General features: G+C 30.0%; 5 pseudogenes across 1 annotated transcript; 3 read left to right on the top strand and 2 right to left on the bottom strand.

The window, feature by feature from the left end:
- Positions 1-3449: 3449 nt before the first annotated feature.
- On the bottom strand, positions 3450-3979 carry LOC143193355 (endocuticle structural glycoprotein SgAbd-1 pseudogene; annotated as a pseudogene).
- Positions 3980-8415: 4436 nt separating this feature from the next.
- On the top strand, positions 8416-8787 carry LOC143193685 (endocuticle structural glycoprotein ABD-4 pseudogene; annotated as a pseudogene).
- Positions 8788-12263: 3476 nt separating this feature from the next.
- LOC143193021 (endocuticle structural glycoprotein SgAbd-1 pseudogene) lies at positions 12264-12612 on the top strand (annotated as a pseudogene).
- A 3585-nt stretch (positions 12613-16197) lies between these two features.
- LOC143194193 (endocuticle structural glycoprotein SgAbd-1 pseudogene) lies at positions 16198-16688 on the bottom strand (annotated as a pseudogene). Its single transcript, XR_013005211.1, has one exon. The product of XR_013005211.1 is annotated as an endocuticle structural glycoprotein SgAbd-1 pseudogene (transcript).
- Positions 16689-22893: 6205 nt separating this feature from the next.
- LOC143194192 (endocuticle structural glycoprotein SgAbd-3 pseudogene) lies at positions 22894-23366 on the top strand (annotated as a pseudogene).
- The last annotated feature ends 279 nt before the right edge of the window (positions 23367-23645 follow it).

Below are 23645 nucleotides of genomic sequence, written 5' to 3'. Positions count from 1 at the left end.
CTTAAGCCTTGAACTGCAAGCTCCTATAAAAATTTAGGTAAATATGCTAGTTCACAGAATCTTCGGTCTGCCTTTGATGGAGTTACAATCTAAGCCACCATGTTTATGCCATGAATCCACATACGGGTGGTGTTTCTCAAAGCATGAATGATTCATGTCATCCTCAATCAACGATTTGTGATCTTGATACTTTTTCTTACGTAAAGTATGTAAAACCTACCAGTTTCCTTTAGAGTCTATAACGATTTTTAAACCATCTTGCCACAATCTTATTTCTAGTCTCGCTAAATAAAAAATATATCTTAAAATATCCAAATTAAATTCTTAGATCATCTTAATTATACTACTAATATTTAAAGAGTTATGAAAATATTTAGTTATATATTTACATTGTATTTGACGACTTAGCAATGCAAAATGGATGGATGTTTACGTTACGTTATGTTGCGTTTCAAGAACACCCTGAGTCTGCAATAATTGAATCAAGGAATAATCGCCAGTAAGCCAGATCTCGGAATTGATTCATTGTCTGTTGAACCCATTTCACGGGAATTTTTATACAATTTTAATAAATTCGGACTGGGATATCTTATAGACAATGAAAAACTTTTAATTAGCATTCCTCTCAGAAATCAACCAGAATCTACCAATTTTAATATTAATTACCCTACTGGTTACCTTGTATAATAAAACGTTTAAACAGCATCTTCAGTCAATCAACCATAGGAAACAAAATAAATAAAATCATTTAAATTAATATCAATAGCTTTGTTAAGTTTCATGAAATATTATTATTATTATTATTATTATTATTATAACAGTTTCAGTAGCCCTGTACCATAAGTTATACCATAACATTATATAAAAGGGTCGCCAAAAAATATATTTTTTAGTAAACTGGACTTGGTATATTGAGTATAGACCTCACGTTACTATTAATTATTAAATCACTAGTTTATTGTGACGAAATTATATAACACATGACCATATGTCTCCTTTGAATTTTATTAAAAAATTTGTATTGGCTGGTTAATCGCATTCACCATATAGTCGTGATCTTCATGAGAAGATTTTATTTATTCCCCTACTACTAAAAATAAGTATTTCAATTATGAAAAAAGCATAAAATTGAGAATAACCCTTTATTTGTTTGGAAGCTACTAAAATTGTTATTTATTAACATCTCTGCTGGAGCCAAGATTACTCAGATATCCTGAACATGCAAGATATCTTGTTATAGTTCATGTATTTCTTAATTGCAGTTCAACAACTTCAAACATATCTATCTCTCTAATAACAACACTTTACACAACTAATTAATTTTACGAATCTACCTGATGAATAAATTGCTTAAAACACGTGCTTCTGAAACTGAAATACAAAAACAGAACGAACATAAAATTCAAGAAAGAAAGTCATTGACAATTTAAAATTTTGTATTATTTAACAAAAATTTATTTTAAATATCGGGCTATACATATACGTTTTTGCACGTTGTTGTTTAGTCATTCATGACATGAGACATTCATAAATTGTAAAAAATATGCTCTGTATTTGTGGTAGTACCTGGAAGACGGAGCTTTATTAAGAACATTAACAGGTTTAAAACCTTTTACATATATCAACAATTATGTGCACTTTTTTTAGTTTAACATCTCTTTCCTTTGTCTTTATCTGTAACTTGTCTTAATATTTTAAATGAGTCTTAAAATTGTTGTTAATTAAGTTGTAATTGCGACATATTTCTCTAAACATCTGGAGCAACAGGCTTAGACAGTATATTCCCCTATCCATACAAAAACTCTTAAATTATTATCAGTTGTTATTATTAAAATTTACGTATTTAAAACAACGTGATAAAATATTACATAACTTAAAATACCTATTCTTAGTTATTTATTATACCTATAAAGGGCCAAATAAGTACGTGGAGTATATTTTCGACTGGAGTATATAATATATTAGTAATATGAGTAATATAATACTAATTATTAAATGGTGCTGCTTCTGATGACCTTCAAGATATGATGCCCTAAACTATTGCTTGATCTGCGTTTGGGTTAATCCTGCACAACCCATGATTGTAAAATATATAACTAAAGGCTAACTAAACTCTGAAAAATACCTCCATTTTAGCATTGACGTTAATATTTGGTTGATCTGACACTGACATAGGGGCACATATTACCACAAAATAGGCTTTGAATGCGATATTAGAATGCGATACACGGGAGTATAAAATTGTAACCAAGTTATGATCGTCCAAGTAAACAGGAGGCGCTCAAAGCAAGTTTATTTACTACAGAGGAATTAAAAAATAAGATTAAAAATACTATTTACATTACAGGGAAAAATTATTTCTATATATAATATTGTATTTAAATACTAGTTTACATTCGTATAAAACAATTTAAACAAAACAAACAAAAGGTTTTAGTGTTTTCGGTGTTCTACTGTCTGCTTATTACTAAAATGAAGTTGGAGGCACAAACATGTGTTATAATTTTCAGTTTTCTTATTTTCTCTTTCAGTTATAATTCTCAATTTACTTCTTTTGAAAAAAATAAGATATTTGTACTTACGTGTATTTAAGATCCTAATGTGAGCTGAGCAATTGCTGATTGCAATATTTAAGTTGAAATCACATTTTCCTTTTCGCTAAGTTAAAGGAAATGATCTGTGAATACATACATATTATGTGTTTCAATATACTTATCGATGTAGCTTTTAGTAAAAGACATACTATTAAAATTACAATTAGGAGTTGCATCTTGGTTAAGACATGATACTCCACATTTGGTTTTATAAACATCTGGTCGGCCTGAAATGCAATGAACAAATCTTTGTGTTCGAAAACTTCTTGTAGGAAAATATAAGAGGTTTTCCGCAATTTCTTTAAAACCGTTTATTATAAGATAATTTTTTATTGAACGCACTCATATTATAATTTTGCATTTAAACAAATAATATTTACGGTAAATGCTACAAAATTAACAACAAAACGATAACTTTCCTTACAATTATACACAAAAATAGAATGGAATTAAAATAACATGTCACATAGATGTCACAAAATTTTATATCAAAATAAAGTAAGGAAATATGTAATCATTTTAGGACCGTATCCTCTTGTGAGTTGGACATGTAAAACATGGTTAAGGGTGTGGCTACTAAGTTATCATTCTATATTTCTGTTTTGTGTACATTACCATTTACAACGTTCGTGCTTAGCTTGGTTCTTATATTATAGATGCTTTATATCATTCATGCACTGCTTTTTTTTAAATTGCTGTTAAAAGCTATTCTGAACAATTATGGTGCTACAAAAGTATTATGTTTTACTTATTTATACGTTCAATTAATATTTTATTCCCTTTAAATAAAAAACTGCATTAAATGCATTTTGAGTTAATCCCTTAGGTACCCTAGTTATAAATGCTACATGTTCCTTCACCTGTACCTTCTATATCGTTCCAAAGGTTTTTGCTGCTTGTATTATTTTTGTTTCAGAAAAAATAAACAATCAACCCTACTACATTATTCTTTTTTAATAATAATTATGTACACAATAAATCTAATCTTTATCTTTGGTATATCATTGAATTACATTATTCTTCTTCAGGATGAGCGGCATTCCATTCTAATACACGAAGAATGGCTGGTGGAATTGGAGGAACATTAGGACCATACGGCAAATATCCATTTTCATCTGCAGTGTATGACAACTGATGTAAGTTACCTTCCGGGTCGTACCACGATGCCGAGCCTTGTACATCTAACGTTGATTCTGAACCCGGTATTTGTTTAACTTGTCCGGTTTGCTGTTGTGCACTACCATCACCACTCTGGTAATTCCATCTGTAACTCCCATCCGGATTTAGTTCGGATTCTTGTGATAAAATTGGGGCATATTCGCCTGCATCACAAACAACTATCACAAAACAAGATATCAAAAAATAAGTAATCATGTCGATATCATGTAGTCTATATTATAATGATCAATAAGATCCGTTCGAACGTTTTATATATTTTCTAATTAGTGAAAAATCCCACTTAATGAAACGTATCATATTATTACAAAATAAACCTTGTCCTATTTTAAAAAATGATGATAAAAACATTGAGAATACTAAAACATCTAATAATATTATGCCTTCTGGAAATTTAAACAGTTATTTTAACGATTTATAAATATTTAAATCTGAAAAACAGTTATAAATGTTTTCGGGTTGCAATATTGTAATTATTTTACCGTTGGTTGATATTTTCAAAAGCTCAATTAATTTCAGATCTTCAAAAAATATATGCCGACCTTTTTTTTAAAGTATTTTTTAAGTGTTGTTGGATGTCAAGTAGTTTTCATTACTTAACTCGACTTTTATTACGAGCGTTAAAAATGCAACAACTTTCTTCCAATTCAAATATTTTATTTAATACAATATATTGAAGAGCAGAAATTATTTAACAATGCTATTTAATATGCTTAATATGTAATTAATTTAATGAAATTCACTTCGATTATATAATTTCAGCTAAATTGTTCATTTATTATAATATAAACAATATCGTTTTAAATTAACCAAATATGTATATTGATAGAAATTGTAATATACTTGTATATAAGACGTATGATATATAATTTATATATTAATCGTTATGAAAGGTAAAGGATTTAAAAACAAAAACCCTTATTTTACTATAAGTCTAACTCCCATCTGGATAGCTTATGGTTGTGGTAAAATGAATATCTCTTATACTTTGCCCGCCAGATTGCCTTTAAAGATATTTTTAATAACACTGTTTTTAGCCAAATGTGCATGGTATACCCCATATTGGATGGTTTCCCCCGTTTTGGTAACCTCAAATCCCAATAATTTACACCTGAGCAAATGAACTACTGCAATCTATTTTTGACTGACTGTAAGCTTCTACATATATTCTAGTGGGATGTGTTAGTTCACAACAACGTTTCGAGAGAGTCATATTAAAGAATGAACTATTTCAAATTATTACTCGGTAAATATAAATGAAATATTTAATTGCATTTTATGTAATTTACTTTTTAGAATTAGGCCTGAGAAAAGGTACATAGCAGATCAGATTACTGAATGTTATGGCCACAGAGTATTATGTCTCCCTCCCTATTACTGCATCTTTAATCCAATTGTGTTGACATGGGGTATTGCAAAGAATTATCACAATAAATATTCAGGTCGAGGAAAGAGGTATTGTCGAAAATAACACCTTCGATTTGTATGAGCGTGATCAGACACATTGAAGAAGAAATTAACAAATGGTAGAATCTTGAGCAAGTTTTTAATAGATTGGAAATAAACGGCTTGGTTATTAACTTGACTAGTATTTCTGAAAGTGACCGTGATTGAATAAAATTTTATAAATCTTGGTTTATGATTCAATGCTGACGATTACTAAGACAGGGTGATGAAAGAGGAAACCACTAAGGGTCAGTATACAATTAATATACTTTAATTGTAAGGAATTGTATTATAGAGTGACAGATTTATGAGAATGTGTGTTATTGCTCAGAATATACATGAACGTTTGGTTAACATGTATGAATAGAGAAATAACACTAACTGTTTTGCCGTAATGGCAAAGGCATTAAGGAGAATGCAGTGATTAAATGTAGTTTTATCAAAAAAGATGTATACAGATAGTAACAGGACAAACTAAACTAAATAATGACGTTACAATGATACATTATATCGAAAGAAACAAGAACTAAGCGTAAAACAAAAATATGCTCTCTAATGAAAGTAAAATACATTACTCAGATATACTTAATTAAGTGGATTAGGCCTTGGGGGGATACCACTACATACAAAAACGCGCCTAGAACCCTACCGATACTAGTGTAAAATCTCAATGTATATATAATAAAATAACCCTAACCTATAAATTATTGTGGCTGTAAAATTAATTGTAGTTTTAAGTTCTTCGATGATAAATGCATTTGATGGAATGTTAAAACTATAATGTTACTATAATGTTAAAACATACTATAATGTTAAAACAAATTATATACAATAGAATATTCGTTCAATTATTTAATTTATATTAAAATTTTGTTATATGTCAGAGCCTAAATGTATTGTAGAATCAAAAATCTAGTTGATATGTTTAGTAGACATTCTCCTTCCAATTGCCAATTTTCACTGCTGCTGTTGAATAAGTAGTAGTGCGTGTATAGATAATTTACAAGTCATACAGTTTTAGATTCAATTTCAATTGAAGATCGAATATTACCAATGATATTTTTAAAAAACCATGATAATGATGAATGGTGCTTTAAATAACACATAAGTATTTATGTTTAATTGTATTTTGCATTATTGCATTATTCATATAATTTTTTTATATAACATCTTTATTATATACGCTTAGTACAATCTTAATTTACAATTAATTTATTACTACTTTTCCTATGTACTTTGATTAATTAACAAGCAAGACGAGTGCGAGAAAATACATCAGTATGTATTCCTCAATTATAAAATTATAATTATTTATTAATTATTAACTTATAAATATAGTTAACACAATCTCCTGGCATGTATGTTGTATTGCTTCCACGTTAGTATGATCTAGTAATCTTCTTTCGTGTTTCAAGGCGAACTAATAACTTTGCAAATCCATTTGATTTCCAGGTCATCGTACAGTTCTTCGTTGATTACGTAGCGATATGCATTGGTAATCAATCGAAGAACCTTGTTTTGACAGCGTTGTATGACTAGTTGATTTCAATTTTTAGTGCAACCCCATATTTGCGCCCCCATAGGTCCAAATTGTCTTTATAATTGTATTATAGATCAACCTCTATGATTTTAGATCAAGTTGAGAGTATCTTCCGATAAACAAGTATAGTTGTTTTATTTTGGTTCTAATGTGTTTTGCTTTATGTCTAACGTGATGCTTCCAATTTAATCTACCGTCAAGATCGATTCCAAGGTATTTAGCTGATTCTGCTTGAGGAATCGGGCATCCATTGAGTGATATAATTAAGTTTTTATTATTTCGCCCCAATGCAAAGTTAACGTAGACAGATTTGGAGCTATTAAGTTAAATGTTCCAATTTTTCGCCCTTTTGTAGATTTTGTTGACTGCCACTTACACTTTTTCTATTGTCCTAGGCAGAGATATATCTTTGGCTATAATAATTGTGTCGTCAGCAAAGGTTCCAATAGTGTTTCTTTTGTTGTTGGAATGTCAGCAGTGTAGAGCAGATACAGGAGAGGTCCTAAGACGCTACCTTGTGGAGCTCCAGCCGAGATATTTTTAAATGTCGATAACGCTATTTCATGCGATACTCTAAATTTTCTTGCGAATAAATATGACTCCAGCAATTGACAATAGTTACGCGGTAACAATTTGCTCATCTTACAGATTAGTCCCAAATGCCAAACCCGATCAAAAGCTTGTGAGACATTCAGAAATATTGCAGGGCAATATTTCTTTTCCTCAAACGCTCTTTCAATAGCCGCAGTTACTCTGTGCACTTGATCGATTGTTGAATGGTGATTTCGAAAACCAAACTGGAAATCAGTTTCTCAAATAGCTTTGATATTTCAAGTAGTAGCGAAATAGGTCTTTAAGATATATTTATATAATGAAAATATATAAAGCATCTATTTTTTCAAATAATTCATAAGCAAAATATATCCATGGAGTTATTTGTGAAATACATCTACGAACAAATAAACAAAGTAGTTACACATGTGTAAAGTAGTGCTTTGAGATACAGATAATATTCCTCCTTACTACCTCCTAAGATTCATTTCGCTTAGTTTATCACTCATAATTGTCATTATACTGAAGAATATCATTGCAATTAAAGTTATAAAATTATCATATATCACCTACATATTATTTCAGCCTAATATTTCTTATTACATTTAAGTAGACTGAATGTATTCCAAGGGTATTTAATGGAATCGAACATACAATTATTAGACTAAATTAATTAGTTTTAAAATGCATTTCATTTAATACAATCCTTAGTAACATTTTGAAAAGCTAAATAGTTCCTTATAGCCTCTTAACCTTTTTAAGAAATAACGCTGAATTATTTTAATTTTTTGATTCGTAACTGTTAATAAAACAAGATTACACAATAAATTAGAAGAACATATCAATATTTATTCCCTGAAGGACAGATGTTAGCTCATTGCATAAGATTATTTTTTTCTAAGATTTTCTTATATTTTAAGTGATTTTTAATAGATTGCTTGTAAGAGGACAAGGCCTGTGACGCAGTAAAATGACAGTTATTATTATGCATAATTACTTATGATGAAACTGTTCCACATGGGAGTGTTCCTTATTTAAAAATCATATATAAGAGTGATTTCGTTCCAATTTTAACTATCATTCCCATTTCGATTTCAGCAAAGCAACATGTTTAAGTATTTTGTTTGTTTGTGTTTAATAGTGACTGTTTGTAATGCAGGTGAACCTATCCCGATTTTATCTCAGGAATCCGAAGTGAATCCAGATGGAAGTTATCGGTGGAGTTATCTAAGTGGTGATGGTAGTGCTCAGCAACAAACTGGAAATGTTAAACAAATTCCCGGTTCACAACCGACATTAGACGTCCAAGGTTCGGCCTCATGGTATGATCCACAGGGTAATTTACATCAAATATCCTACACTGCCGACGAAAATGGATATTTACCATATGGTTCGGATGTTCTCCCAATTCCACCAGCAATTCTTCGGGTTTTAGAATGGAACGCGGCTCATCCTGAAGAGGAATAATCTAAACAAATGTGATACCAAAAATATAACTTTACTATGTACATATTATGAATTAGGAAAATAAAGTTATTTTATAAATTTAATTATTATAATTATTAAATTAATAAAATCCTTTTAAAATCAAATGTGATTCGATTGCTATAAATGCCACAAAATACTGTAATTAAAAAAAAATTTAAACAAAATTTTCAATATCAATATATTTGTTATGAAATATTAATTACGTTCTTATAAATGATGATTTTTGGTTCTATTGTAGGCTAATATATAGTACCCTTTGAACTTATTCAAAAACCTATCCTACCTATCACTCAAGATCTATGAGATAACACTGATTCAGAAAAATTGTTTTTATTTGTTTTCTAGAGTGACAATTTTATCTGATCTTTCAAAAATTACACAACTACGTTTAAAGTCCGTATAACCGTTAATGACGGTTGATTATCGCGTTAAATCGATACATTTTTTAATTGATTGTAGCAACATATGTCAAAAACCGCAATTCTTCACCTTCTGTTATGTCCGAATACTACACCATATCTTTAGGAAATCATAAATCCTAACTAGTGGTAAACTACCAATTACGTGAGTTAATTATTTCTTGATATACTTTATACTACCATATATATAAAGTCGCAGAAAGATAGTAATTGGTGGAACTTCTTAACCCATAGTTCATTTTTCTTCATATATATTATGTTTGTTCTCCTTAGTTTTTACTAGATATGGTGACTCATTAAATTAATTCCAAATACCGATACCTCCATTTTACACTGCATTTTATGATAGATTTGCCTAATGTAGAATATGTTATATCCATTAACTAACCTATCAATTATATTCTGCTCAGCTTTTACTTGATTCCAATACCACTAATTTAATAACTAATTGTTTTATTCGAGTTTTACAACCCATGTTTGTTGTACTTATAAACTTTTTTCATTTTTTGAAATATTATTACGAACATCGAAAAATTACTCAAAATTTCCTTATGCAGTACGTCAGGTAAGATGAGTTTTGCATTTGGTTTTAATTGTAACTTTTGCAGAAATATGTTTGCACCTAAAGTTTGGTTTAATTTTAATTACATCAATGTTTAATCTTTTAATATCACTTTGAAATTTCATTTCGAGCGCAAACATATTTGATATCCTAAATTATTTTGCTTTATATGTAACAATATTAGGTCCAAGTTCTGGGAATTTTTCCACTCTTACCATGACCGCAAGAACATATATACTGATAGCTCTAAATCTCGTAATGAGCTTGGCAGTGTATTTGTGATAACAACCGGGCATTCCGTTTCAAGTTCCCTGAACAGAGTTCAATATTGACCGCTGAACTATTTCCGATACTCAAAGCTTTATCTTATATTACAATATCATCTTTCAAACAAACAATCACTAGTCCTACTGATTCCCGAAATGCCCTCGAATGTTTCGTGGTACAGAATTCCAACCATCTCCTGGCCACCGACTCACTGTTAATCATCCGTACCTTCTATCTGAATAGGTACAAGATAACTTTAGTGTAGATCCCTTCTCACGTTGGTATACTGGGAAACGAGCACGAGGATAGTGCGGCTAAATCGGCAGCCTTCTCTCACCTCCACATCACAAATGTTTGTATCCACACTGACCTACAAAACCCATCCGTTTGCTGTTTCACAAAGAACGAGGGGAACCATAACAAACTCTTTGAAAGTAAAACTGATTTTTTCTCCTCTCTTCGCGTTTCTTCCCTTCGTATCATAGCTCTGAATGGACTGAGATTGGGTCACTGACGTTTCTCACATGGTCACTTGATGACTTCGAGCCCACCTGCTTAATGTTAGTTTTGTTACTTTTCTCTTACCTCTGTCCAAGGCTTAGGCAGATTAAAGCTATGTATGATCTGCATAACTTTAGGAATTCCGTAACAGAAAAAATATAGACAGACTCTTCGGATTTTTACGAGAAATCGATTATCTTCATAAGGTCTACCCCATAGTGAGATAAATGTCGCTGACCAAATAACCATTACCACTTCGGTGTGGGTACTAGTATTACATTTTAAAATTGTATATGCACTATTTATATTTCTAATACCCCCTGTTTCTGTTATTAATTTTCTTTTCCTTATTAATATAGTATTTTATATATACACTTTATGTTTGTCCCCCTCCCCTTTATAACAAAACCGTACTATCTTATAGTCGAAAAATGACGACACCAAAACGACAATAACAAACTTAGAAATGTTTATTTGAGAATACATTCCTATTGCAATTGTTATATATGGGAGATGCTAAAGGGAGACTTAACTAAAAAAAAATGTTATAATAGAAATTCTGGCTCCCCAAACAAATTGACAAAAAAGATAGGAGTTTTCTAAATTTAATTTAAAAATATATAGGTGGCAATGGGAGAACGAGTCTACAAAAAACCAAATCTATATTCCACTGATATTACTTACTTTCTATTACTATTTTTTAATTAAAATATTTAGACCGAAAATTAACTGTAATATATGGCTCTCATACGATTTCTGGCTTCAGCATAAAGTTAGAAAAATAACTTATGCAAATACTTTTTTTATATATATTTTAAAGTATCCTTTTTACCAACTATGGGTTTATCTGCACTGGGCCTAAAGCTTAACGTGGGCTCCGAACCACGATCCTCAACATTAAGCCTACCGACTGGCGAATGACCAACTTTAGAAATCATCCCAGAAGACATCCGGTCTTACCCAGCCTGGTTACTGGCGTGACTGGCATCATTTTCCTTGTCGGATTTTACACTCTTGCCTAAAACATTCACAAATTTCAAAGAATCACAAACATAAATTTACGACCATGTCCCAGCAGGATTCGAATTTGCGGCTATCGCGACAGTAGGAGGACCGTCCCATCGCCTTTACCACTGCGCCACCAAGCCGGCTTTGAAAATAGTTTTAATATGAGCGACATTAAATATATTGTGTTTGACATTACTATGGTAACGATGACGTTGATGTTGGTCATAATCAGTATACAGGCTCTGTATAAACTACCTAAAAAAAATTAACACTACAATTACCACAGAATAAAAAGGTTATGGAATAAAAAGAATAAGCATACTTCCAAGGATCTGTAACAAGAAACAAACTTCAATAAAGAATTAAGAAGAAAATTATTAATTAAAATAAACTAACTTACTTATACCAATGTCAATACCCAGGAAATTAAAAAATCTCTGAATAATATTATAATTTCTATTATAATATGTAATTATAATTAGTTTGCTTTAGAACTCTAAAATTATTATCTCAAAATAGCATCAAACATTTTTCTTCGGCCAATTTAATACTTTTTTATGTTTACATAAAATGGTCTGAATATGTATGAATAAATCAATATTCTAATTTATATCATCCTAGCATTGAAAAAGATTTTTATGTTGATTTTTTTTCAATAGAACAAGGTCAGTATGTCAAATCAAAGTATCATGAAACAATATCTTGTAATATTATCTGGTATTATGGTTGTTTGTAGTGCTAGCCAATCGACTCCAATTTTAACCCAGGAATCTGAATTAAATGAGGATGGTAGTTATCAATGGAGCTACTTGAGTGGTGACGGTAGCGCTCAACAACAAATTGGAAAAGTAAAAGAGATACCGGGTTCACAACCAATAGTAGACGTTCAAGGATCTGTCTCTTGGTATGATCCGGAAGGTAAACTACATCAGTTGTCGTACATAGCAGATGAGAACGGATATTATCCATACAGTGCGGATATTCCTCCAATACCATTAGCAATTTTACGAGTATTAGAGTGGAATGCTGCCCATCCAGAGGAAGAAAGAACCAGCTAAATGTGATACCAAAATATTTTCCTAAAATGTTAACTTGACTTAAAAACAATAAAAATGTTATATTATAGAATAAATATTATGACAATATACAGATGTATATAGACAGATTGTATAAATTAGATAGGTCTTTAAACGTAGTATTAACGTTAATAATTATTAGTGATGAATTACAAGGTAAACATATATTACTGTGATAAGACATAGCAACATTTTCAAACTGGTTATTTCTCTTTCCAAATTTGATTTGCCTCTTTCAAAGTAATTCCCTTTGGATGGATTCGATTTGATTCGATTTTAGTTCCAACAAACAACTCAAAACTATTCATGTGTTTCAAAGTATTTTGTGTTTATTCTTGGTATAGGAAACAGCTAGAAATGTCATGGATTCGAATTAGGCAATTAAATTGCCGTTACAAAGTGATAAGTATTAAGAAGTCGCTAAGAAACATTGTTGTCCTTTATCTGCACTAAATATTGTTACTTCATTTGCAGATAATACTGCAGTCCTAGCCAATGAAGATAAAATTACTGAATAAATCGAAATGTATAAACAGTTATTGCAAAAATATGATGCTGAAGAGAAAAGTACCGTATTAAAATAAACCAAAATAAATCATAACTCAAGTTCAAGTACACGCAAAGTGTACTGGCTACTGGGTATATATTCAGGGCTATAAGTCAGTATATAGCTTTTACTTTACCAACAAGTTTTGAAACCAGTAAGAAGTTATGGTGTTTAACTGTGATATTGTACGGGCCAAGGAAATATTACACCAATATTTCAACACAAGGTACTGCGAAGTATTATTGACGCTCAGTGGTTCATTAGTAACGACAATTTACATTAGGACCTAAAAGTATAAACTGTCGATAATTTACAAGTTATTTGTAAAACTCAGTATACAATGACATATTAATATAAGCTCAAAGTGTCTATTTTAGAATAGGTATTGTGTAATTTCAAAATCGTAGCAAATAAAGCTAACAAAAAATAGTTTATTAGTGTTAATTTACTACACTGCTATAATTTTTGTAAATATTAACAACTAATTAATTTATAATTTCAGTTCTATTAAGAAAAACAACTTCAGCCAACCAATGTGTAACACTCATAATCTTGCATGTCCAGTTTTATCCGAAGGAAGATGTTCATAATGAACCATAATATAATTTTATATCTTCCTATTTTTTAATAATATAAGTTAAACAAATAAAATTAGCAAATAAAATTATAAATACTAAGTATACTCGCTAAATTAACAGTTACATTCTATAATCTGTTTTCCTTCAAAATCTTCAATAAATTATCTTCACTTACATCAAGCCTATAGACCCATATTTGTTGATCATAACCTGTATATCAGATAAAATGGGTAATATGACTAAAAGATTTTTTTTTATATTCTAATGTCTCCTTTTTACTAGTGAGGGTTTATCTGGACTAAACCCACTGTTTAACGTGGGCTCCGAATCACGGCATTAAGCCTACTGTCTGGCGAGTGACCAACTTAGAAATCATCTGAGAAGACAGCCGGTCTTAAGCAGCCTGGTTACTGGCGTGACTGGGATCATTTTTCTTGTCGGATTTTCCACTCTGGTCTAAAGACAATCATAAATATTAAACAATCACAAACATAAATTTACGACCATGCCCCAACAGGATTCGAACCCGGGACTATCTGAACAGTGAGTGGACCGTCCTGTCACCTTTTGCCAATGCGCCAACCAAGCCGGCGACTAAATAAATTGTGAACAAAGTATTTTCTAAATGAAAAAAATTTATTGTCTTTTTTTCGGCTTATTGACTTAAATCAGTTCCTTTCTGTTATAAATTAATGTATAAAATGAACCAACCTCATTTAGTAAAACATTATGTTACATAAAAGACAGCAAGTTGACAAGATTCATCTTTAAAAATTAAAATAATTGTTATCTTATCTAGATCAGAATAATTTATTTCGATTCGATATAATATATATTCAAGTATCATTCAAGTATCTAATATAAAAGTCAAGTATGTATTGACCTCATTAAAAAATATATTTTTTGCATAATTACTAACTAATTTATCTTTCCGAATCTGACATTTGGTAAAATGTCTGCAGTTTGTTGAATTGACGTCATATTTCATGCCTACAAGCTTATTAATACATTATAATATTTTATCCAATAAAATAGCTAAAAAAGAAGGTAATATAAATAGTTTGTCTTTAGAAATTACTTGGTAATAAAGATATTTGAAAGACCTTATAAAGTTCAAATTTATAGCCTAGTCATCCTAGTTCTGGACATTTGATATCAAACTCAAACAAATATTTTCTTCTACTTTCGCTTTATTAAAATAAACATCAATATTAAAATAAGTTTAGAAAACTTGAGAAAAAAATAAGAACAGTATTCCGAATTACATTTGAGAGAAAACAACATAAATATGTAATATAATTTTAAGAATAACAATACTAATCGTAAACTTGGACAAGAAAAGATTAATGGTTACGTTAAATTATACATATCAATCACAAAAGTTTGAGAATTAAACAATTCATTCTAACAAAAATAATCAGCAAGCTAACATTATGTTTCCAAATGTACTATTTGGGAAAAAGTCTGATGTCTTTATACGTTCATAAACTAAGCTACAATATTATAAAAAAAAACTATAAATATAAAGAAAATATCTCATAATTTAACGAAATCACTAAGAAAAAAAACATTCGTTACAGCATAAAAATATCTTACTATTCAATTCCAAATAATTCTCTTAAAAATAATGTAAAATTAAGAAACCAATTTTTAAAACCTTGTATTTAGAGGCGTTTATTCTATAAAAAGGATGGTGCTGTTAATTTCCAAAAGTCAAGACAGTAACTATAACAATGCACCAAGATGCTGACAAACTCTCGTGCCGTTAGCCATACAAATTTCAGACATTTAAAAAGTAGATATGAATCACTAAAACAATTTCATGTTAGCCATAATTATTTATATCAAAAATGCTGAAATGAAAATCCTGAACGAGAAATAAAACTACTGCTGGAAAAAACAAACCATAAGCCAAAAAATATTCCACATAGGTAATTTTCCTAGAGGTAATATCAGGTAAAGCCGAGATCATTTTATTGAAGAGAAAAGCTAAGAATGCAAAGTACTGAAATATAAAAAACATTCTCCATCAAGGCAATGTATGTGTAGCAATAGCTATTTAAAATGATATATTAACATAATTTGTTTAAAATTGGGTGATTATGTTGTAAAACAATAACCAATATTTATATTTCAAATTCGCATTCACTGCAACTTTTATTATTAGTTATTTTAAACGGTTTTTTAAATATTTTAAAGTATCCTCTTTACCTATGTGAGTTTTGAACCTCGTCATTCATCATTACGCTTAGTCGCTTTATTATATAGATCATCACAAACATAAATTCAAAAGCATCCATGCCGTTCACAACTATTCTACCAAAAAAGTTTAAATACTTTTAGTAAAATAAGTAAATACATAAAATGTAATTGCAAACATAATTACTATTAAGAATTATATAACTTAATAATCGTACTACTGCGATAATAAAACTAATATGTACTTGTTTTTTGTTTTATTTGGTATAAAAATAATCTATCAGAAAATGAAAAGGGGTTAAATTAATTCCATTCTTTGGTGCAACATCTACTGCAAAGATTCTTCTTCTGGGTGAGCGGCATTCCATTCCAAAGCCCGAAGAATTGCCAAAGGTATTGGAGGAATATCTGCGCTTTGTGGTAGGTATCCATTCTCATCAGCTGTGTATGTCAACTGATGGGCATTTCCTTCTGGATCGTACCACGTAGCGGAACCTTGCACGGCCACTGCTGGTTCAGAACCGGGTATTTGTTTCAACTGTCCCGTTTGTTGTTGGCCACTGCCATCACCACTCTGGTAACTCCAACGATAACTACCATCTGGATTCACTTCAGAGTCCTGTGAAAGAATCGGAACGGGTTCGACGGCATTACAGACGGCCACAGCCAAACACGACAAAATGAAGAACTTCAACATTGTTTCTGTTTTGATTGCGAATTTCACGACCTGGATGATACTGAGGTCCGAAAAGAAATTAGTCACTTATATAGACCTGCACACGACTGCCACTCCCACATGAGATAATTTAAAAAAGAAGTATTCAAAATTTACAGGAAAAAAACATGTTAACCTAGTTGGAAGACGGTTATTACCCAATTTATAAGATCAGATAAAAAATATTCGAGTTCTTGGGGAAAAAACGTATTGTATATTAAAGGTGAAATATTTGGTAACAAGTGCCTCCGAGAAATGTGAATATTGATGTTCCTATCATGTTGACAAATTAGATATACGGCTATTGCGTCCGTATTTAAATAATATAATTTGTACACTGATAAAATTTTAAATTGCTATAATATAACATATAAATATAAATCTCTAGACCTCAAATTTATTATTTTCAAAAATTATATGTTTTTCTCGATGAACTATGTGAAATTCATGTTAATTGCTTGTCGGAATATTTAAACGATAATTTAAATAAATAAATAAATTTAATTTCGGCGATTAATTTTCATAGCATTAGTTACATTAGTTAAGTACTTACTAGAGTTTGATGATAAATTATTAATTTAAAATCGGAAGAAACATAGTGATTGACTTAGTTCTTTCAAATACCATTTGGAACTATTTTTATATTTTTATTAATTTTTTCCTATGTTATATTTTTACAAATTTAGTGTAAAATAATGCAAGCTTTCATTTATGGTGATTTCCAAAGATTGCAAAATATTTCTAAATATTTAACGCTTGGTGATATATATATACTCATTCACATGAGTAATAAATATGACCAAAATTTTTTGGATTAGCATAGTATGGAGATAGCAAACAATTTTTATTTCCTGATAAGCAAAAAAAAATTTATTGTAATGGCATTTTCAATCAATTATATAAAGAGTTTTTTCTTTCTGTTCTTTCTTGGTTCACTAATTCAGTTCACATTCTATTATTTTTCTTAGTTTTTCCTTTGTCCCTAACATTTTTCTAGTTTTTATTTTGTAATCGACTTCATATAATAATAATCAATATGTATAATAAATAATAAATCAATATGTTCCAGCATTTTCCAAGAATGTCGATAGAACCGATGTTGGTTTGACAGCGATCCTATATTCGATCTATTTTCGCGCTCATGTAACATTTCGTAACTGTATGCCCGCCAAGCCAAGCACGGATCTAAACAAGTGATAATCAGAAGGCACTATATCTGACGAGCACGTGTGTGGCCTAACCTCCTATTCGAGCTACAACAGTGCATCCCTCACAGGCCTTGCAACGTGTAGCCGAGTGTTGTCATGCAAATTTGCATACAAGAATATGTAATTCAATTTATTCAATTGGTATCGGTAAACATCTGCTGTAACAGCTTCATTCAGTATTACAACAGCTTGTAATACACAACACCCAGCTAAGCCCACCATATGTACACTAATATTTTATGACCATAAATATTCCGATATATTAATGTCAATGTCGAGCGCTCTCCAGGAATACCTATGACCTTATATTTGGAATATTATGCACCCTTCATTGACAGTCACAAAAAGCCACAACAAATATTTCTTTGTTTACGTGAGAAGCAATGAAACCACTATGTGGCATTGACTCGAAATGGTATCTTAAATCAATTTGTCTTCGTGAATCTTTCTCATTGCTTTTAGGCTGGATTTTGGAGATTTGTCAATAGCGAAATCACTATAACTTTTCCTGTCATAACTTTTCTAAAATTATTTGATGGGCTTCATATTACATCAAATCAAATAATAAAAATAAAAAATGTCAAATACCATTTCGAGCCTGTATATAATATATTTTATAACACTGCTTTTTTATAGCTCTTAGAATGTTTTTAAGTTAACAAAATATTTTAATACATTTTTCGATGTACTGTTTTAAATTCAAATCACCAACATGTGTTATTATATCACGTATGAAATAAATTGAATTTCAAACTATAAATATACATGTTACGGATTAATTTTACAACCAAATTATGCAATATCAGGAAGTTAAATAATATAATTTCAAGATATGATCAAATCCAATAACTAACCCTAATGTATATTAATAAGTACTAAGTAAGTACTAAACAGGTATTTGGTATTTGGTAGGTAATTTTCTAGCAAAATAATAAGTAGTAGAAAGGACAGAAAAATACAATATTGAGTAATTTGCAAAAAAAAAGAAAAAGGAATCTTTTTGTATTTAAATATGCTTAACATAAAAGTATTCCAATGCCTTCACCTAAAAAAATGTTCTTACAATGTTAGAACTATTCAATTAAGTGTTTGAATTAATTCGTATAACTTGTAGGTTTATTGAAAAGGATCCACTTAAAATGGAATTGAAAATAGTTGTTATTAAAAATACTGTTCATCAGTGGGGACTTATAATGTTCGGATACAATACATGATTCAACCATTTTTTCCATTCTTATAAGGTTGTCACATAATATTTATTGGTACAAGTGGTTATCAAACAAAGCAACATTTAGAAGGTAAAAATATATCAATTTTTTTTCTTAAATAGATGCTTTTATTACATACAATGTAATCAGCAATGATTCCTACTTATAGTTTCATTTGATTTTAGTACTTCAAGTATCTTATTGTCCCTCTAATCCATTTTTTCCGGCCGAGAATAATTATATTCAAGAGTTTTTTCCTTCTTATCACTGGATCAGTAGGCTATAAATTAAACTAGTCTTTAATATATATCTATTATAATTCATATGAGATAGAAGTCCCGTTTAGAAAAACGTATACATGGTTCGATACATTAATATTTTATGTAAATATTACAATATTTGAAAACAAGCCCATATCCGTTAAAACATGATAATATAAATAAAGTGTATGTTAATATAGTTTTCATGAAATTAAATCCAGCAGAATTATGGGCGTTAGTTAGTTAACACCGCGGTGTATATTCTAAACAGAACGCGAAAATCATCTGTAGATGTTGATGCTCTTTAGGAATTGTGGAATCGAAAGAAGCCACGAACCAAACATCTAAGGATCATTACTTGAACATGTTATGACCATATCCCTAGTCAAAAGAGAAGACAATTAATAGAAAAGCTCTAAATATCTCCGTTAAAGCATAATAATATAAATAAAATGAATATACGTATACTTTTCATGGCCTTTTAGCAGAAATTATAACATAATTCATATTTATGTAGCCGAACACGGCATAAAATTATAATATTCTCAACATTACTATTCATAATTTAAAAAACGTCTCACTAAACAAAGAGGTACATTATGTATGCTCCGTATTACTGATATCCGCATTTTCATAAAACGTATGTCTGCCTAGTTCTACTTAGCATAAAAATTTAATATAATGATGCCCAAGAGTAAAATAATTAATTGTAAATGATGCCATTTAAACTACAAAGCAAGTTAAAAATATTTATTTACAGGACATTTTATTATACTCATTTTAGTAAAGTTAGCAAACGTTCCAAAAAAATACGGTATAAACCTTGAGTTGTGTTTTCCTGTTTCTAACAAATTAAAAAAACTATAATAAGTATACGTTTTGAATCAAGAGGATGTGTTTTAAATTAGCTAAATTATATGGCAATGTTTAAAAAATACAATGCCTACATACAAGGGCTATATGGCTTAATTGTAATTAGCGGCATTTTGAACAGTAAAGCTTTTGAAACTGAATATCTAGGAACAATCATATTATTATTTTCGTAAAACATATTAAAAATTAAAATAGAACTCAGAATAGCTGACAGATACTTCGAAAATACTTTATGAAATTACTATATTAAGTATGTTATGTGATTTAAATCATATAATGATATAATATTTATCATTGATACTCTTTCACTGTACTTTACACTGTCACTTTTTTATCGCTTGTAGGGTGTGGCAGTGGTCTCAAATGGGTAGCAAAGCCTCTAACAAGTATTTCATGTAGGAATTTTCGATAATGATTTTTGAAAGGAGATCTGACGTATTTCTAAACGCTCGAATATTGCCATAGAAGTTTGTTTGTTGGACGCTACTTGAAATTTGTCCATCTAGTTCAGACTGATGTATCAGGATCAATTTTTTTTATTATAGGTGAGAAAGTAAAGAACGATGGCGACCCACGGCCTTTTGGTGTAGGCCTTGTTTTCTTATCATAGACTCTCAGTTGGTGAACGCGAATGTCTGTGGGGCTTTTTCTGTGACAACGGCCTGGGTTTCCTGTGGGTTGATATTTATACGTTTAATTGATTCTGTAGTTTCTTTAGCGAAGTTTTCAGAGCATGCACTGACAAAGAAAGTCATTCGGTTCATCCACACATTTCTATGTTCTTTTTTAACAATCGCTAGGGCTAGTGAGGAACATTGGGTGACATCTGCTTTAATTACACAGCCACTTTATATCACACTCATTATGACTTCTACGGGGATATATACTGATATTGGATATGTTGGTATAAATTGAAATATTTGGAACACTGAGAGCCTCTATTGAATATTCTAGTAGTACGTCCAAATAGACCTAGGAATTGACATATACAACAATACTTTGTTATCTAAGGATAATTTATATTTACCTATAAGCTAGCTGGTTCAACTGGGCTTAAATCCAATTTATTTACGTTTTATTAATATATATTTTTCCAAGTTAAACGTCGATTCAAATGTATTCTCAAATATATAATATTATGTACTTGTCAGAGTTGATGATTATATTAAAATTCAGTGGAGGGCCAATCTTTCTAGGTAAAGTGTAGGTCACTTAAGTATATTTTGTCCCATTCGCCTTCAAACGCCATATTTGCAATCAAAAATGAATTTTGTTGAGGTGAATTTCTGTTTGTGGTTTGTGGTGTGAAATAGATTCCTTGCAGCTAATATAAAATATAATGGATATGGTTAGCATTTGTTACCCCACTAATATTTTTTTATTTCGGGAGTTATATTATCAATTTATACAATCAATTATATGCAACATTTTAAATGAATTCAACAGATAAAAAAATTATAAAGGAATAAGAATATGTTTTGAGAGAGATACATATTCAAATTCAAATATTTAGTATATTGAAAGCTTAGCGGAGTCTAAGTCTCATACAACAATACAAGAATTGTCAAAATAAGTATTCAAAAAAACTTTATTTTAAACATTTTCCTTTAATCAAGAGTCAATCATATCATATCATATTAAAAGAGCTAGTTCAACTGTATTTGTTCCTTTATTCGCCACAATGATATTAAGTATTTAAAGTTTAGCATTTAACAGATAATAATACATTAATACCAGTAATATTATTAATTATAATTTAATATTCATGTGACCAATTACTTTCATTTTAGCTCTGAAGCAATATTCGTACCTGTCACTAAACATCTTTTAATATTTCTCCTGAGTGTACAATATATTATATATGTATGTTCTTATTAAAATCACTATTTTTATTCGTTGATTTTTATCCAATAATTTGGTTAAAATATCTTTATTTTCTACGTAAATTGGCCATAACATTCTCTAAACTAATTTTTATATAATGAAATTAAGAACTTTTGGCTGCCAAATTGAAGCCAATGTTAATTTTTAATTTTATTTTAATTAAAGTATACTTAAAGTAAATCTAACAACACATACAGACTTATTGGGATGTAAACGTAAATTTTTTTATGTAATAGAATTAGTTTTGCTTTAATTTAAGTCCATAGTATTCGACTAATAGTTTTTAATAGTTTAATGAGTTTAATGTGTTTCCTAGTTTTTACAATGATAAAAAAGTGAAAGTAAATTTAAAATTTCAAAATTATTTTTCATTGTTCTTTTGTCCAAATCGTGAAAATACTAAAATATTCGGCAGATAATTATTAAGAAATATTAATTGAACTTTAACATCCATTCTGCTATTCTCCGATGGCATTTGTGCAGCAACGCAAAATTTCTCACAAAATACATGAATCACCCACGCGTTTTGCGTTTTGAGGTCGTTAAAATTTGGTTGAGAAATGGTCGGAATTAATTTTCTTAAACATATTATAATTTTTATCTAATCGCTTAGATGCTGACAATTTTTGCATAAAAAATCATCAAATTCCACGAAATTTTAATTTTAAATTTTACCTGATGCAACAAGTGACGTTTTCTCTTAAGAAATTCGGCTGAATTTTATCCTTTTATGGGCCTATAAAAGATTCCAACCAAAATAATATCGTTAGTTATCTAAGTGTTTCTAAACGATATAGCTACAATCAAAATGTTCAAAACCGTTTTAGCTTGTGCTCTCGTCGCGGCCGTTTACGGCGCTGCTTTACAGCCCGTACCAATTGTTTCACAAACTGGTGACGTAAGACCCGATGGATCATTCGAATGGAGCTATCAATCTGGTGATGGATCAGCCCAGCAACAGTCCGGACAGCTGAAGCAAATTGGTAAAGAAGCAGGTGAAGCCGTTCAAGGATCTGCTTCCTGGACCGACCCAGAAGGTGGTCAACATCAATTGACCTACGTAGCTGACGAAAACGGATACCAGCCCCAGAGCGCTGACATCCCAGTACCACCACCAATTCCACAAGCTATTTTGAGAGCTCTTGAATGGATCGCTGCTCACCCTCAACCTCAATCTAAATAAAATGGCTGTTTTTTTCAATATAGTTGTATAAAATAATGCGTACGTCAAATGTGATATTGCTAAATAAATATTATACAAAGTATTTATTTCCTTTTCTTTTAGCAGTTAGAATTCTTAATTTTATGTATTTCTTTTAAATTAAACGTAAACGTACAAATAAACGCAAACGTTGAAGTAAATTTATATATAAATTAAGTTAGGGAAGAATAAATAAATATATATATAGTAAATAAATCAACTAAATTCATGCTACTTGTATGGATTGATTCAAATTATGCTGTTACATTTTTTTAAGTTCTAATTCTAAGTTCTGAAAATTTTTTGCAAACCTTTGAATCTAAATTCCAGATTCAGTTAATAT

Source organism: Rhynchophorus ferrugineus, unplaced genomic scaffold (genome assembly GCF_030347505.1).
Source record: "Rhynchophorus ferrugineus isolate W39M unplaced genomic scaffold, kcgeb_rfMv2 rfM3, whole genome shotgun sequence".
Taxonomy (NCBI): Eukaryota; Metazoa; Arthropoda; class Insecta; order Coleoptera; family Curculionidae; genus Rhynchophorus; species Rhynchophorus ferrugineus.
Note: the sequence above shows the minus strand (reverse complement) of the source record. Positions and strands in the feature narration are given on the sequence as shown.